Raw genomic sequence first — 17,347 nt, forward strand, 5'->3', positions numbered from 1 at the left:
GGGAGACACAAGGTATTGCTTGTGTGTGACGTCACTGCCCCACCCATTCACTGTTAGTATGGGGTGGGCTGTGTGACGTCAGGGTCCTGTAGCTGAAGGGGATATAGCCGCAACCGTTTAGTTTCACATCCACACCATTCAGTGCAGGGGGGATGGCTGGTGTGGACAGCTGGTGCTATGCAGTGTAGTTGCTACATGACAGGGCATTCAATGGGGAGTGTAGTGTACAGAGGATGGTCACTGCTGTGGGAACTTAGGGGAGCGGCTTACTGAACACAGGACACTTTAACACTTTGAGAACACCAGTTTACAGATGAATGTCTTTTTAGTGTAATTTATAGGGAAAGTTGCTGTGTAAGGCAGAGGTTCCCAAACTCGGTCCTCAAGGCACCCTAATGGTCCAGGTTTTAAGGCTATCCATGGTTGAGCACAGATGGCTATACCCGAAGACTTAGGTACTAATTAAGTCACCCTTGACCAAGCATGGTTATCCATTAAACCTGGACTGTAAAGCTGGCCACACACTAGACCAACTTACTGTACATCCAACCAGCCAACTAGTTGATTAGTTGGAATGAAAATCTGGTAAGGTACGAAAGCAAATGACAATCAGCAATTTGCTCCCAAACGCCGGAAAATGTACAAAAACTGTTGTTTGAACAAATCGTTTAGATCAAACATTTAAAAAACTTGTCTGACGACCGTTTTCATCTGTTTTCTGGCATTTAGGAGCAAACTGCTAATCATCATTTACTCCCATTCCTTACCAGATTTTCATTCCTTGAGGGCCGAGTTTGGGATCCTCCCACAGTTCTAAAGCTGGGTACACATTAGACCAGGGGTCGGCAATCCTGGTCCTTAAGAGCTACCAACAGTGCATTGTTTCCAGGTCTCTTCCCAGAATCACCTGTGGCTCTTTTCAAATGTGTTAAACCCCTTAACGATCCTGCCTTTGAACCTCTATACACCCCTGCCTATACCTTCTGATATCCTGCCTATAAACCTCTAAGGATGACGTTATTTTGCGCACGCAGTTATACAGTAAATAAAGACTCCAGACCTAGAACCTGTGGTTCCAAAGCAAAAAGTATTATTCAAGTAAAAGTATAGTCAGTTACACGCTAGTTATAAGTACAATTTAGCGCAAAGGAATTATACAGACCCAAGTACAGTTATACATAATCAACGCTCTGGACCAGATGTAGGCATCAGCAAGAAACCCCTCATCAATCAGCATTCAGCACGAAGACTAGAAACCCAGGGTCAGAGCACACATATTTATACCCCCCAGAAATAGACAACACAATAGAGAAGTTTGTTGCTAATACCATTGGTCCTAAAGGAGAGGGCATATGTTACAAGGCATCTAACAGGTTGGTTCAAATAGACACAGTCCAGCCTCTAACAACTGGTGGTCTCTGGTTTCCCGCCTCATGCAAATCCTAACAGTTGGTCATATAATGTACATTTTGTTGCTTGAAGTCTCTGCGGTCCATAAGTTGAGAATGCCTGTTGCGATCTCTACGTCGATGTTACTGGAATACTGTTGAGAGAGTACGCATCAGTACAATACCAAACATGGCTTACTTATCACGTATAAAACCTTAGTTACAAAATAATCTTTATTTCATTGCAATTATAGTAAATGTGCATACTTAAATCTTATACCTTAAAGCTTATGGAACCTTGTATGTGAATATGTAATGTGTGAGTATGTGGGGTTTGATATAAAGACGCTAGTTAACTTGGGGCAGATGCGTGTGCATGAAGCTAATATTAGGTGTTTTCATACAGGATCTTATGTATTCGCTAATATGCGAGTAGTTAACTGCGCAATTGTGCGTATTAATGTGTGTATGAGAAATGGTGTAAGATGCAATCGCATGATGCTAATAGTAATATCGCCACATGTACTAAAGTGTGAGTTTATCTAAAATGGCGCTTGGGCAGCCATTTGCAAAATGGCGTCTTGTGATTTCATTTCCAAGATGGCGTCTTGCGGCCAGTCGCAAGATGGCGTCGCTGCGATTCAATTTTAAACTGATCTTGTCTCAGCCAATAATCCAGCTTCGACAGTCCACCCTTTGATAGCGAACAACATGCTATCACAATCTGATTTTAAAATATAATCTTTAGACTTACATTTATATACTATTTAGTGTTATTATGGGATGGCACAAGGTGGTTGTTAATCCATCAATAATGTGTCTCTGAGTGGGGACATAAAACTACGATTATACGCACACCGCAGATCTTGGAAGATCATGTGAAAGGTGTGGGGATACACCAGTCCTATAAAGGCAGTCTTGAAGGGGAAATTTGAGACTTTACATTATCTGAGGTGTTTTAACATAACATTTCAATAATACATTCTATGCATGTCTAAATATAATACATTAAAGGTATTTCCTAGTTCAGGGTTGTAATGCAGTTCTGTATTTACCTCAGTATTCATACTGACCACCATCATAATTTCGTTCTTTCATTTTACTCTATTTTAAAATTTTCCACACTTCAACACAATAGGAACACACCGGACACATGCCAATTATTATGATGACAATCAGTATAAGGATTAAGAATTTGCCAATGCTGGCGATCACTTCCTGGACCCATTCCCCTAGACCTGAGAACCATTTCACTGGGTTCAGCCATGAAACCCATCCTTCTATCTTCTCCCCTACTTCAGCCACTGAAGCATTATGGTTCTTACGAAATTCCCATTTTAGCTGCAGAATTTCATCCATCTTCCGGACTATCACTTCCTTAGGGTCGCTGGTATCATTGGTGACATAGGTGCAACATTTTACTCCAAATTGGGTGGCCAACGTTACGCAATACCCTCCAGTAACAGCAGTTAAATAATTTACCACTAGCCTGTATTGCACCAGTTCTTTCTTGTATGCTTGCAAAACTCTCCCTGTATACCTGAATGTGTCATCGTACATCTTGGTGATATTATCTATTAATTTAGCAAGTTCCTGAATATATCTAAAATTTAATGTACCCCGAGAGATCCTGGTGGGATCCAATGCGACTAAAACTTGAAAGCCAGTTGTCTCACTGATTAACTGAGTGGTTTTATGCACGTCACCAGGTATCATATTTCATTTGCTTCTGTGTTCATATTGCGTGTGAAGATATGGTGATGGTGTGTTTTTATGTATACCAAGCATTTAAACATCTGTGAGGGTCATAACTTCTGGGACTACTCTTCCCAGGTAACACAAACCTTCAGAACTCGGGGAGAGCCACTTATATGCTTTTCTTCCACATATAAAATATACATTATCAGGGAGAACATAAGGAATGGTATGCCTCATTATCATTAAGCACATTTCCCTTGCAAACAATCCTATTTCTGGGTCTTCCATCTGGTACATGCAAGTCTCTGGCTGTATTATTTTAGCACAATAACCATCTGGCACCTTACCAATAATTTATTTGGTGGAACTCAATGCATACCAGTACCTAAAATGTCTCCCACTAGATTTAATTGAGCATAACAGATCATGGTTTATGGACTCATTATCAGCTCTTTGTGAGAAGGTCATCGTCTGATTATTCCCTGTCACTTCCCAACTCCCGGGTTTATTAGGGTTGGTTATGTTCAAACACAAAAGTGATCTATCTAGTTGGAATTGATAGAGTTTGAAATGAGGTGGTTTGGATGAGAGGAATTTTCCATCCAATGTCTTCCCTTTCTGTAATTCTAAAATTTCCGTGATATTCAGCGGAAATGGCACCAACCCTACATTATGCTGTCCCTGTGGCACATGTGAACACACCCAGCAATCAGTTTGATTTAACACTTTGCCTACCATGCTATGATAATCCTCTAAAGGATACCCACCCCAGTACGGGTTATATTTAGGCTGGCACCGTTGGATACAATTCTCATCAACTAGGGACCCACAAAGCTCACAAATACAGAAATCTTCAGATGATAAACCTCCACACCGTCCCCGAGTATCCGGAATAACAGCTCTCTTAACAATAACAGTACTAAGATTGGTCAGACACTCCCCTGATTGGCATTGCACTCCTTCTGACTCCACTCCATCAGCACTGCCATCAACTCCCCTCTCCACAATCGGTCCCCCTTCACAGAAACCAGACATTCCCGAACCGACCAGGATGGTGAACACTCTAAAAGAGAACATGAAAATGAAAACAGCAGGCCCGCCCATTGCCACAACAAGACCTGCAGATTTCTTTTAGTTCAGGTATCTCACTACGACCTTTTCAATCCTCCTGAACAAGCTCACGAGCGACAGGTCCACGCTATCAGCCTTGTCTCCGACTCGTTTCTCCACTGGTTGGTTGACCTTTTTGCAGTGAGTGGAATGGACCCAGGTATCTCTCTCAGCCACCTTCAAAGATGTAGTACTTGTCAGCAGCACCTGGTACGGACCTTCCCACTGATCAGTCAAACAACAAGAAATTTCTGATCATAACATATTCTCCTGGTTCAACATCATGACAGTTAGTTTCAGGCATATCATTGGATAACAATTTCAGTTTCTGCTGCTGTTCTTTTAACTGCTTACTCATTGATATAAGATACTTTACAGTTACCTCGTTGTTACCCTTCAAGTCTTCCTGTGGACTTATAATCAAATGAGGTTGTCTACCGAACAGTATTTCAAATGGGGACAGATTTAGAGGGAGTCTAGGAGTGGTCCTTATACTATGTAGGACTAAAGGTAACGCTTCTGGCCATCCTAGTCCAGTCTCTGCCATGATTTTACTCAACTTATTTTTAATAGTCCCGTTCATCCTCTCTACCTTGGCACTGGCTTGCGGTCGGTAGGGGGTGTGAAGTCGACTATTAATACCCATCAGCTTACACATATTTTGAAAAACATCACCTATGAAATGAGTACCCCTGTCACTCTCAATGATTTTAGGGATACAGTACCTGCATACAAATTCCTGAACTATTTTCTTGGCAGTAAATGCAGCAGTATTAGTGGCCGCTGGGTAGGCCTCAACCCAATTAGAAAATACATCAGTGCACACTAATACATACTTAAGATTCCTGCAGGGTGGTAATTGGATGAAATTAATTTGTATCACCTGGAAAGGTCCATCAGTCGGTGGAATGTGGGACGGTTTGGTAGGGATCGCTTTCCCTATGTTCTTCCTCAAGCAGGTCAGACAGGACATTGTTATCTTTTATGCTTGTGAAGAAAAACCTGCCTCAGCCAGGCTGGGGTAATATGCCTTGGGGGCTACTGGTTTACCTTGTCCGTCCCTCCAGAGTCCGGAGGACTCTTGCCCACATCCGTTGGACTTCCAAATGGACTTTTCCTGAATTGAACACAAATTTTGCATCTCAATTAATTTCAGCATATCAATTGTTTGGAAAGACATAATTTTTTCAGTGGGAGAAAACATTTTTAACCTTGCTGCCCATTTTGCAGCTTCATCGGCTCTGTTGTTGCCCAATGACACCGGATCATCCTCACATGTATGGGCTTTACACTTGATTACTGCCACTGCTTTGGGCAGTTGGATTGCTTCTAAATGGTGTTTTATGTGTCGGGAATGTGCAACTGGTGTGCCTGCTGCTGTCATAAAATTTCTCAGATGCCATAGAGCCCCGAAATCGTGCACCACCCCGAACGCTTACCTCGAGTCAGTGTAAATGTTAGCAGATTTGCCTGCTGCTAGTTCACACGCTCTAGTTAGTGCTACTAACTCTGCCACCTGGGCTGAGTGAGGAGGACCAAGAGATTTAGCTTCTATGATGTCTGTGTCATTTACAACAGCATAATAACCTGTACATAATTCACCTGTGTCTGTTTGTCTATGACAACTCCCATCCGTGTAGAAAGTCACATCTACAATCTCTCAAGGTGTGTTGTGTATGTCAGGTCTAGCAGTAAAGGTCTAATTCAGATATTGCATACAATCGTGTCTATCATTATGTCCGCTGAACTCACCCCCTGCCAGCAACTCGTCTCCTTCCACCCTTTGTACATCATGTTGTACATATGGTAAATACGTTGCTGGATTCAGCGTGCTGCAACATTTAACAGTGATGTTTGCAGGTGCGATTAGAGCTAGTTCCCATTTGGTAAACCTAGCCGAAGAGATGTGTCTGGTTTGAGCAGAATTCAGCAGAGCAGATACAGCTTGGGGAGTGTATACAATCATATTATGACCCAATACTACGTCCTCACTTTTATTCACCAATAGAGCGGTAGCTGCTACACTTCTCAAACAGGTGGGGAGTGATCTCGCCACAGTGTCCATTTGGACACTGTAGTATGCTACGGGCCTACTGGCATCACCATGTTTTTGTGTAAGGACACCTGCAGCACAACCATCGGCTTCCGTACAATACAAATCAAAAGGTTTTTCATAATCAGGTATTCCCAATGCAGGTGCTTTTGTCAGACTAGCTTTAAGATTAAGGAAAGCCTGCTCTGATTCCTCTGTGTGTATGACACGATCGGGCTTTGAAGAAGAGATTAAGTCCTGTAAAGGCAAGGCCAAAATAGAAAAACCTGGGATCCACATTCTACAGTATACACACATTCCCAAGAAGGTACAAATTTGCTGTTGATTCTGCGGCAGTGTCATGTTCTGTATGGCCTGGATTCTATCATTGGTGAGATGTCTTAACCCCTGGGTTAGGCAATGTCCCAAATATTTTACACTGGATTGGCACGGCTGTAGTTTGTCCTTAGCCACCTTGTGTCCTGTATGCGAGAGATGAAGCAACAAAAGTTTAGTATCATTCAAACATGACATAAACGAATCAGAACACAGCAATAAATCATCCACATATTGAATTAGAACAGATCCATTGGCAGGTTGAAAAGATTGTAAACAGTCGTGCAGTGCCTGGGAGAAGATACTGGGGCTGTCTATGAAACCTTGGGGAAACCGTCTCCATGTATATTGCACACCTCTGTATGTAATTGCGAATAGATACTGACAGGGTGAAGAGGCACAGAGAAGAAAGCAGAACAGAGGTCAATGACAGTGAAATGGGTTTCATTTGGTGGGATCTGCATCAGGATGACAGCTGGATTTGGCACTAGCTCTCTACGACCTTATTAACACCTCTAAGGTCTTGTACCAGCCTATAACCCCTCCCACCACTCTTTTTCACCGGAAAGATGGAACTGTTGACTACACTAGCTGTACGGACTAAAATTCCCTGTTGCAATAGTCGCTCAATTGTTGGAAAAACCCCTAATTCTACCTCCTGTTTTAGTGGGTACTGGGGAATTTTTGGAGCTTGCCTACCGCTTTTTAAATTTACCATTACGGGGCTTACATTTGCCATTAATCCAGTGTCCTGTCCATCCTTAGTCCAAAGGGAATCTGGAATTTGGGACAACATTTGATCTACCTGGGATGGATTTTCATTCAAACAGGTAGAGTGATACATTATCCTTTGGGGAGTGTCCAACATATGCCGCACCTCATGCGCAACTCTCTCAGGGATATCTAAAAATACACCATCAGGGGTGCAATATATAACACATCCCATCTTACATAACAAGTCTCTTCCCAGCAGGTTAGTAGGAGCCGCAGCAGCCAAAAGAAAAGAATGCCTGGTATGCAACAGCCCAATAGTAACCTCTGTGGACTTTGTTAAAGGATAATGTTCCACTTTACCTGTTACACCCATTGTTGGTACTGTCTCGTTGGTCACCTGTAAATTAACGGGAGATTTTATCACTGACCTGGTCGCCCCTGTGTCTACAAGAAAAGGATATTCAGTACCAGCTACATCAACCATCATGACCGGTTCTTCCCTAGTACTTCCCGTTAACCTGACTATCTGTAGACTACAGGTATGACCTGACCCCTAGCATTGGCTACCATTCTCCAATAAAGCATTAACGGCCACAATTGGAGCTGGTGCCTGCTGGACATTTGCTGTTCGCTGTGCATATCCCTTATGGGGATATCCAGGTACTCTCTGGTTTGGGGGTCCTACCCTTTTTACTCTGCAGTTTTTAATTAAATGTCCTGGCTGGTTACAATTAAAACATATTCGTGGATCGGATGAAGACACGGGTTGTTGTGAGGTTTGAGCAGGGGGAAAAGGTGGTGGATGTGGGTAGGGATATGGAGGATAAGGGTATTGTGGGGGTTATGAAGTTTGTGAGTAGTGTGGGACCTGTGGTTGTGTTGGGTTAGTAGAATAGAGCTGTGTTTGCTGTTGTGTGGGATTAGTGAGGGCATATAACTGTTCAGGTGTGTGTGTAGATGCAAGTGTGTCTGTTGGCTGTGATGTTACCGTCGTTCCTTCCAGAGCTTCAATACTGACAGCCATTAATTTTTCGCTCTGGGTGGGTCTCTCTCTTCTTTGAGATGTTCTTATCATGTTCTATGGCAGATTCTATGAGTGTATCTATTGTGACTCCCCTCCAGCCAGGTTGTGAGGTCTGAACCCGAGTCTTTAAGTTTTCCTTAAGACCGTCCATGAGTACCGTGACTATAATTGCCCTGTGGTGAGCGCTATCTTTAATATCTTCTATCCCAGTGTACTGGGTGATAGCCTGCAGAGCCCGGTCGCAAATGCAGATTCACTCTCCTTTTGCTTTATGGTGAAAATTTTGTTCCAGTTAACTACTACTGGAAAATATATACCTAATTGAGTTACAATGCGGGAAATGGTATCTTAGTTTACTTGGTCTGTTAAGGGAACGTCACCATCCAATACACAATCCGTGATAAATTTTGTCACGTCGGTATTGCGTGGTAGAGAGGCCCTTAACACCACCCGCCAATCTTTATTAGTTGGCTCAAGAGAACTACCCAAATTCCTCAAAAATCTTTGACATTTGGCTAGTTCCTTTTTGGGATCGGGGAAATCATTTATGATGGAATTTAGTTCTGCTTTTGTCCAAGGACAATGCATTACCACTTCCCTCGTGGGCACTACACCGTTCGCATCTGCATTTCCATTCGGAACAGTTATTGTCCGAATGGGATGCAGACTGGTAGCGCTGCTACCTTTGACCTTGTTATCTTGCTGGGGGTTTAATCTGTTGCTGCTAAGTATGGTATTAACAACTTCCTCTATGGGTGCAGAGGGTGTTAGCACTTCCCTTGCTGTTACCGATGGAGATGGCGGCACCACTCGTGATTGTCTTGGCGTAGCATCTATCATTTGTACAGCATGGGAAATGGCAGACATTACAATAGGCTCATTATCCACATCATGAACATTTTCTTTATAGTTGCTTAAGAGAGGGTACAAATTGCTTGTTACATTTTTAAGGGTATTTTTGATAACTGTACTTGCACCTCCATCCACATAAGGTGGGGGATGGTGCGCGTGAACTGCTGGCAATACCTTCCGCAATGCTACCTTGCTGCATGTGCACGCCATTTTGCGGCTCGCCCGCATTGCAATTCAGCGTCGCGGATGTATTTTCTGGCAATGCACTCGCAACGCTAGTTTGCGTCGCTTGTGCATTTTTAAGCCACGCCTCTCCTTCATGCTGCCACAACTTTAAACATTCATAATATTTGACCTTTTTCTCTCGGGAGCGCATCAGACTGATGTGATCCCGGACATTATCTAATACATCTTTATCAAAACTACCAATTCTGGGAAACGGTCTAACACTCTTCATCGTCATTTTAAACCATACATCACAATACCTTATTGCATAAGTACCGTACTTAGTATGCATAATACGACGGGCCGATCCAAGCGGCGCTTCCATTAGCAGCACATCATTGTCTAACATCTCTATTGTTTGCGTGGCTCCCATTCTGAGACAACTCCTACGTTTTTCAATAAAGATTTAAACTGGTGAAAGACAGTCAAGATACTTTCACTTACCTGCGAACGTCTTGGAAAAAAGGCGTATTCGCAAACCTTATGGAGGACCTCTAGACGCTTCCACTCACCTACGGAAGTAAAGGCCGCTTCCGCTCAACAATCCCTTTTTGACTACTTCTCAACTGCTAGGGGGCAGCAAAGTACCCTTTGTGTTCCAGTTGATTTCGTCCACTCTCCCACAGCTCACAATCACAATCTAGCCAAGATTATGTGGTTCAATTATAGTGTTCAATAAGCCTAACAGATCACACACATTGATTACTGAACGCTATAATCACGCTGGGGGCCGAACCCTAACAAAAATAACAAACCATACACCTGCTTTGTGTAAAGTAAACGGTAAGCTGCTACCGAGTCACTAGGCCAACTCCTGTGCCTAGCACTTAAGGGTCCTACGATACCCTTAACATTTAGGTCCCGTGTTACACCCTAAACAAACACTCACAGTTACACACCTTTTTCCTGCGCAGAAAAATACACGTTAACCCAGATATTTAGCAACAATTGATAATGTAAACTCAATGGCTTTGTTTATACATTTGGTAGCACAACCGGAAGTACGTATACGCTATTTGCGACCAGTCGCATACGCAATAATGCGACTACCACACAACCGTATGACAGCCTTTAGCTGCGTACACAAAGTGCATCTTTACTGTGCACAAAACTGCGACTCAGCCAGGTGTTCAATACTGCGGCACTCCTTTAAATGTTAGGGTCTATCAACAAAGGAAAACAAACTTTTTCCTCTCTTGTCCCTGGATTCTAGTCAGCATCCCTGGTTCACACAAAAATGGGTAGCGATCTCTCAGCACCGAGCGGTTTCAGGTAAACCCTGCATGTGGCCACTCCACCCTTTGGTGAGATATCGATAACCGTATGTGCCGTGTGAGTGGGTAAGTGACTTCACTACGAGCCCCCAACTAACGATACTGCCTTTGAACCTCTATACACCCCTGCCTATACCTTCTGATATCCTGCCTATAAACCTCTAAGGATGACGTTATATTGTGTACGCAGTTATACAGTAAATAAAGACCCCAGACCTAGAACCTGTGGTTCCAAAGCACAAAGTATTATTCAAGTAAAAGTACAGTCAGTTACACGCTAGTTAACTTATAAGTACAATTTAGCGCAAAGGAATTATACAGACCCAAGTACAGTTATACATACGCAGCGCTCTGGACCAGATGTAGACATCAGCAAGAAACCCCTCGTCAATCAGCATTCAGCACGAAGACTAGAAACCCAGGGTCAGAGCACACATATTTATACCCCCCCAGAAATAGACAACACAATAGAGAAGTTTGTTGCTAATACCATTGGTCCTAAAGGAGAGGGCATATGTTACAAGGCATCTAACAGGTTGGTTCAAATAGACACAGTCCAACCTCTAACAACTGGTGGTCTCTGGTTTCCCACCTCATGCAAATCCTAACAGTTGGTCATATAATGTACATTTTGTTGCTTGAAGTCTCTGCGGTCCATAAGTTGAGAATGCCTGTTGCGATCTCTACATCGATGTTACCGGAATACTGTTGAGAGAGTACGCATCAGTACAATACCAAACATGGCTTACTTATTACATATAAAACCTTAGTTACAAAATAATCTTTATTTCATAGCAATTATAGTAAATGTGCATACTTGAATCTTATACCTTAAAGCTTATGGAACCTTGTGTGTGAGTATGAGGGGTTTGAAGTAAAGACGTTAGTTAACTTGGGGCAGATGCGTGTGCATGAAGCTAATATTCGGTGTTTTCATACAGGATCTTATGTATTCGCTAATATGCGACTAGTTAACTGCGCAATTGTGCGTATTAATGTGTGTATGAGAAATGGTGTAAGATGCAATCGCATGATGCTAATAGTAATATCGCCACATGTACTAAAGTGTGAGTTTATCTAAAATGGCGCTTGGGCGGCCATTCGCAAAATGGCGTCTTGCGATTTAATTTCCAAGATGCCGTCTGGTGGCCAGTCGCAAGATGGCGTTGCTGCGATTCAATTTTAAACTGATCTTGTCTCAGCCAGTAATCCAGCTTCAACACCCTTTTCCACCAAAATTCCAGGTTTGACCCGGAGTTGGAACATGGGTTCCTATCCGGATAAGACCCGGAATTTAGCCGACGCCGACTCGGGAATATTCCCGAGTCGGCGTCGCTCACACCGCAGTCGGGTCTGCATAGACCCGGCTTTTCTGGCATGAAAGTGGACGCTTGGAGATGACGTCATCTCCAAGCGCCACTGAAGCCGGACCAATTGGCCGGCTTGCGGCGCACTGCAGGTCATCAAGACCTGGAGTGCACCGTACACACAGCAGGGTTTCACGGGTTACTCCCGTGTTAAACCCTGCTATTTACCTGGATTGGATTGCCGGGTCACTCGACCCGGCGATCCAACCCTCTCCCCTTTTACACCAAGGAGCTGCCGGGGTTAACCCTGCAATAACCCTGACTACACCTGTACACTAGCAAGATGGTCTGGAAAACGTGAACTGTTAAGGCTCCCATACATCAGCAATTGATTGCAGCAATCGTGCAATTTGCATTCGTTTGTGTGTAAAAATCTTTGCCTTTTTCAATCGATTGCAGAATTGCCACAATCGATTGAAAAAGGAAAAGATTTTTATATACAATCGATTGCAAATTGCACGATTGCTGCAATCAATTGCTGATGTATGGGGGCCTTTAGTAGCTATCGAGGACCGAGGTTGGCTACCCCTGCATTAGACGATATATTGGACGATTTGCCAATTTCCAGGGAATCAGAATGACAAATTGTCTAGTGTGTACAAACTATTGCATGCTCCCGTGCATCATTCGCCGCATCTTCAGGTCGGCCTGCAGTGTAGGCCAATCTGAGGATTCGAGGACCAATACCATGCTTCTGGATGCGGCGGGGGAACTATATATCGGGCAATCGTACACCAGATCATGCAGTGTGTACCTGCCGCCCGATGTCATGAAATCTGGTCTGGTGATGCTGGGTACACACATCGTCTATTCTGTACCCGTTTTAAGGGGCTCTGGATTAAAGACTCTTAGGGGGATGTGTCTGCATCCCTTTGTGTCCTCTTTCATATTGTGGGCATGACTCTGCACTCAATGATATACCGCTTAACAGTAGGCCAACCAGTATTATCACACCTTAAAGGGTTTTATGGGGCAAGAGAAAGCAAATAATACAGCCCTACTAAATGGTGAGATCTGTAATCAGCCTGACTGGAACAATCAGAAAAAAGATTAGTCCCTTAATAACAAATTTATAACAATCTTAGAAGAACAAATTCATATACTAAATTGAGTCCTGCAAATTCAGTATGAAATAATTAAGTGGCTGCTTCTATGTCCAGTTTAGCTATATAGGTATCTTCATCGGATAAAACCAGTCATGTTGGTTGTTACAATCCTAAACACCAAATTATTGATCCATTACTGGGCACATTCTGGATTAGAGTCTTTGATTCCACATATCCTCTTTCCATATGTGTAAACAGGTTATGTGTCCATCTTGTGTGTGTTTGTGTATATATATATATATATATATATATATACAAACACAGTGTGTGTATATATATATATATAAAAAACAACATGCAGTGGCACTCGGAGTCATCCAGCAGTTGTAAAAAGGTTTTTACTGTGAGAGAGTCACATAACCAAGTACCAATGTTTCGGGACAAACAAGCCCCTTTGTCAAGGTGAGTTAAACAGAGTGTGTAAAGAACCTTACTTTAAATAGGAGAAGAGAAACACCGCCCTGTGCTTGCAGCTGGACGCTGCCCGGGACTGGCCGCATGAACGCCCCATCCCGCAAAGATGATGTCAGAGCATCAGGCGTCGAGTGGTAGTCATGACTACCAAGGCGCCCGGCCTGACGCGGATCTGTGGTCCAGCCGTCAAAGTGTAAAGATAGGGATGCATGCAGCTAATGAAAAAAGCATGCAGTGCAGAAGAGAAAATACACCTAAAGTGTGCAGTGTTAAAGTATAACATGGAGCGGGGAGATACATACATGACTGATCTAATGTCTCTAATCCCAAAAGTGTTTAAAAAGGCTGGATAGAATAAAAGCACTACAGGGGCCTGCCATAGAGAGAAACAGCTGTACCTCTACCATATAAAGCATAAAAGGAAGCTGCTAGCGTGGAACCACAGATCCCAAAAGAATGTGAGGGATGCACTTTAATGTCAGAAAAGGGTGGATATAAAGAGCGAAACAGTGACTAGTCATGCGGAGGGAACATTAAATGAAGTCCACCCTTTGCAGGCAAATGCTTGATAGTAGATAAAATCGAAAGGGTAGGTATCATAGTAGATTGATCCTGAGATGTTAATATAGAACTAATTAAAGACATTCCACGAGATTATCTCATTTAAACTGTGCGGGCTGATGGTGTTGAGATGGAAGATCCACCAAGCCTCCTTCCTCAAGAGGTCTCCTGCTCGGTCTCCACCCCTTATGGATTTTGGAATGTGGTCAATAGCCATATGAATTAACATGGAGAGGGAATGTTTTTTGTCGGCAAAGTGTCTGGCCACTGGTTGGTCCGATGGTTTGCCAGACAGAGCCGCTTTGATGGCCGACCGATGGAGGGCCATTCGTTCCCTCATGGTTCTTGTGGTTTTGCCAATATAATAGAGGCCGCATGGGCACATGATCAAGTAAACTATAAAAGTGGATGTGCATGACAAAACAAATTTAATGTTGAATATGTGATCCGAATGCGGATTTTTGAATGTAGTACCAACCACCATGTTGCGGCAAGTGGTACAACCAAGGCATTTATAACACCCCGGGGATCTAGACAAAAATGTGGAAGAAAAAAGGGGGTCCTTCTTAACCAAAAAATTGGTGATATCCGTATGGATATCGTGAAGCACGCCATGGGCATCTTGTTCTTAAAACAGGTTAAGCTTTTGTCTGTGGAGACTATCGGCCATAGGGCCCTGGTCGCTCTCTGGATGACTCCACTGGAGGTCGAATATGGGCTCTTCCGTGGGATTGTTTCCTTGGTGTTTCTCTGTCTAGGATGGAGTAACGACTCCCGGGACATAGACATGACCTCACCCTTCTGGATGTGCAATAAAAAGGAATCATAGCCTCTCTGCTGGAACTTCTCTATAACGGTATCTAGTTCCAATGCCAGTAATGAACTGTCGTTAGTAATTCTTGCCACCCTAATCATTTGGGACTTCAGTAAGCCTTTCTTGAGGGCTTCAGGGTGGTGGCTGTTAGCCTTCAACAGAGTGTTCTTGTCAATTGGTTTGGTGTAAATTCTGGTCTTGATGGTGCCATTAAGAAGAGACACCTGTACATCTAGAAAATTCAAGGTATCTGGGCTGTATTGGAATGTGAACTTTATTGGTGAATCGCGAGAGTTCAAATCTTCCATCAACTTAAGAAATGCAGTTGCCCCACCTGACCAGAGCATAAACAGGTCATCGATGTAGCGGGTGAATGCTACAATGTGTCTGGTAATCTCCAAATCAGAGATCAGGTGCTCTTCTCTGAACATGAACACATTGGCGTAGGAAGGCGCCACATTACTTCCCATGGCACACCCGTTCTTCTGTAAGAAGAACTTGCCATCAAACACGAAGTAAATCCTGGTAAGGGAGAGTTCAAGAAGGTGAAGGAACAGCTGGTGATTAAGAGTTGACATATCCGTGGTTTGTAGAAACTGTTTCATGGCTTCTAGGCCTTTCCTGTTTGGGATGCTGGTGTAAAGACTACACACATCCATGACGCAAATGATGGTGTTATCAGGGATATAATCGATCTTCTCAAGTAATAGGAGGAAACTAGTCGTATCTTTGATGTAAGTTGGTTGGATGTTGATGAGAGGTTGCAAAATACTGTCCAAAAATTGTGACACTGGTTGGTAAATTGAGTTTCTAGCCGAAATGATCGGGCAACCTGGCGGCTTATTGATACGCTTATGGATCTTTGGTACTTTAAACAAAATAGGAACCACGGGGTGTTTTTGTGTAAGTGCCTTGAGTAATTGCTCTGTAATAAGGTTTTCTTGTTCAGCCTTAATGAGTAGGGCATCGAGTTCCTGTTTAAACTCGGAGGTGGGATCAGACGTAAGTTTCTGATATGTGTTGTCGTCAGCCAATTGCTGATAAATTTCATCACTGTAATCGGTAAGATCCTGGATCACAATGCCGCCCCCCTTATTGGCAGGGCGGATCACCACATCCCTGTTATCGCTGATCGCTTTCAAAGTGCGCCACTCCTCCTTATTTAAATTATAATGTCTAAGGAAGGGTTCAGAGAGGTGGGATCAAATTAAGATTTAGACCTCTTCTTCATAAATTCGTGATGCAAAGGTGGGGGATGTGTTGGTTCATTGTGTTGAAAAAATTCTTGTAATCGGAGCTTACGGCTGAAACGATGCAAAGCTATATGCCATGCTAGGTCGTTGTGATGATTAGTGGGGATGAAAGAAAGACCCTTGTTGAGAACCCTTATCTCTACAGGAGAGAAGGGTCTCGAGGACAGGTTATACACTAGGCTTTCTTCTTGCATGTTTTCCCTGTAGATCCTCAAGTGTTGACCCCCCATGCGGGTGGGCGTCCCCAGTTTTTTGACTGCTTGGGTACTGCTCCTTGTGTCGCTGCAGAAGCGGTGGGTCCTTCAAAGAGACGACTAGTTTCCTCCTATTACTTGAGAAGATCGATTATAACACCATAATTTGCACCATGGATGTGTGTAGTCTTTACACCAGCATCCCACACAGGAAAGGCCTAGAAGCCATGAAACAGTTTCTACAAACCACGGATGTCATCTCTTAATCACCAGCTGTTCCTTCACCTTCTCGAACTCACCCTTACCAGGAATTACTTCCTGTTTGGTGGCAAGTTCTTCTTACAGAAGAACGGTGTGCCATGGGAAGTAATGTGGCGCCTTCCTACGCCAATGTGTTCATGTTCAGAGAAGAGCACCTGATGTTCTTCTCTGATTTGGAGATTACCAGACACATTGTAGCATTCACCCGCTACATCGATGACCTGTTTATGCTCTGGTCAGGCGGGGCAACTGCATTTCTTAAGTTGATGGAAGATTTGAACTCTCGCGATTCACCAATAAAGTTCACGTTCCAATACAGCCCAGATACCTTGAATTTTCTAGATGGACAGGTGTCTCTTCTTAATGGCACCATCAGGACCAGAGTTTACACCAAACCAACTGACAAGAAGACTCTGTTGAAGGCTAACAGCCACCATCTGGAAGCCCTCAAGAAAGGCTTACCGAAGTCCCAAATGATTAGGGTGGCAAGAATTACTAACGACAGTTCATCACTGGCATTGGAACTAGATACCATTATAGAGAAGTTCCAGCAGAAAGGCTATGATTCCTCTTTATTGCACATCCAGAAGGGTGAGGTTATGTCTATGTCCCGGGAGTCGTTACTCCATCCTAGACAGAGAAACACCAAGGAAACAATCCCATGGAAGAGCCCATATTCGACCTCCAGTGGAGTCATCCAGAGAGCAACCAGGGCCCTATGGCC

The sequence above is a fragment of the Taudactylus pleione genome, unplaced genomic scaffold (genome assembly GCF_031769625.1).
Source record: "Taudactylus pleione unplaced genomic scaffold, aTauple2 ptg001990l, whole genome shotgun sequence".
Lineage (NCBI taxonomy): Eukaryota > Metazoa > Chordata > Amphibia > Anura > Myobatrachidae > Taudactylus > Taudactylus pleione.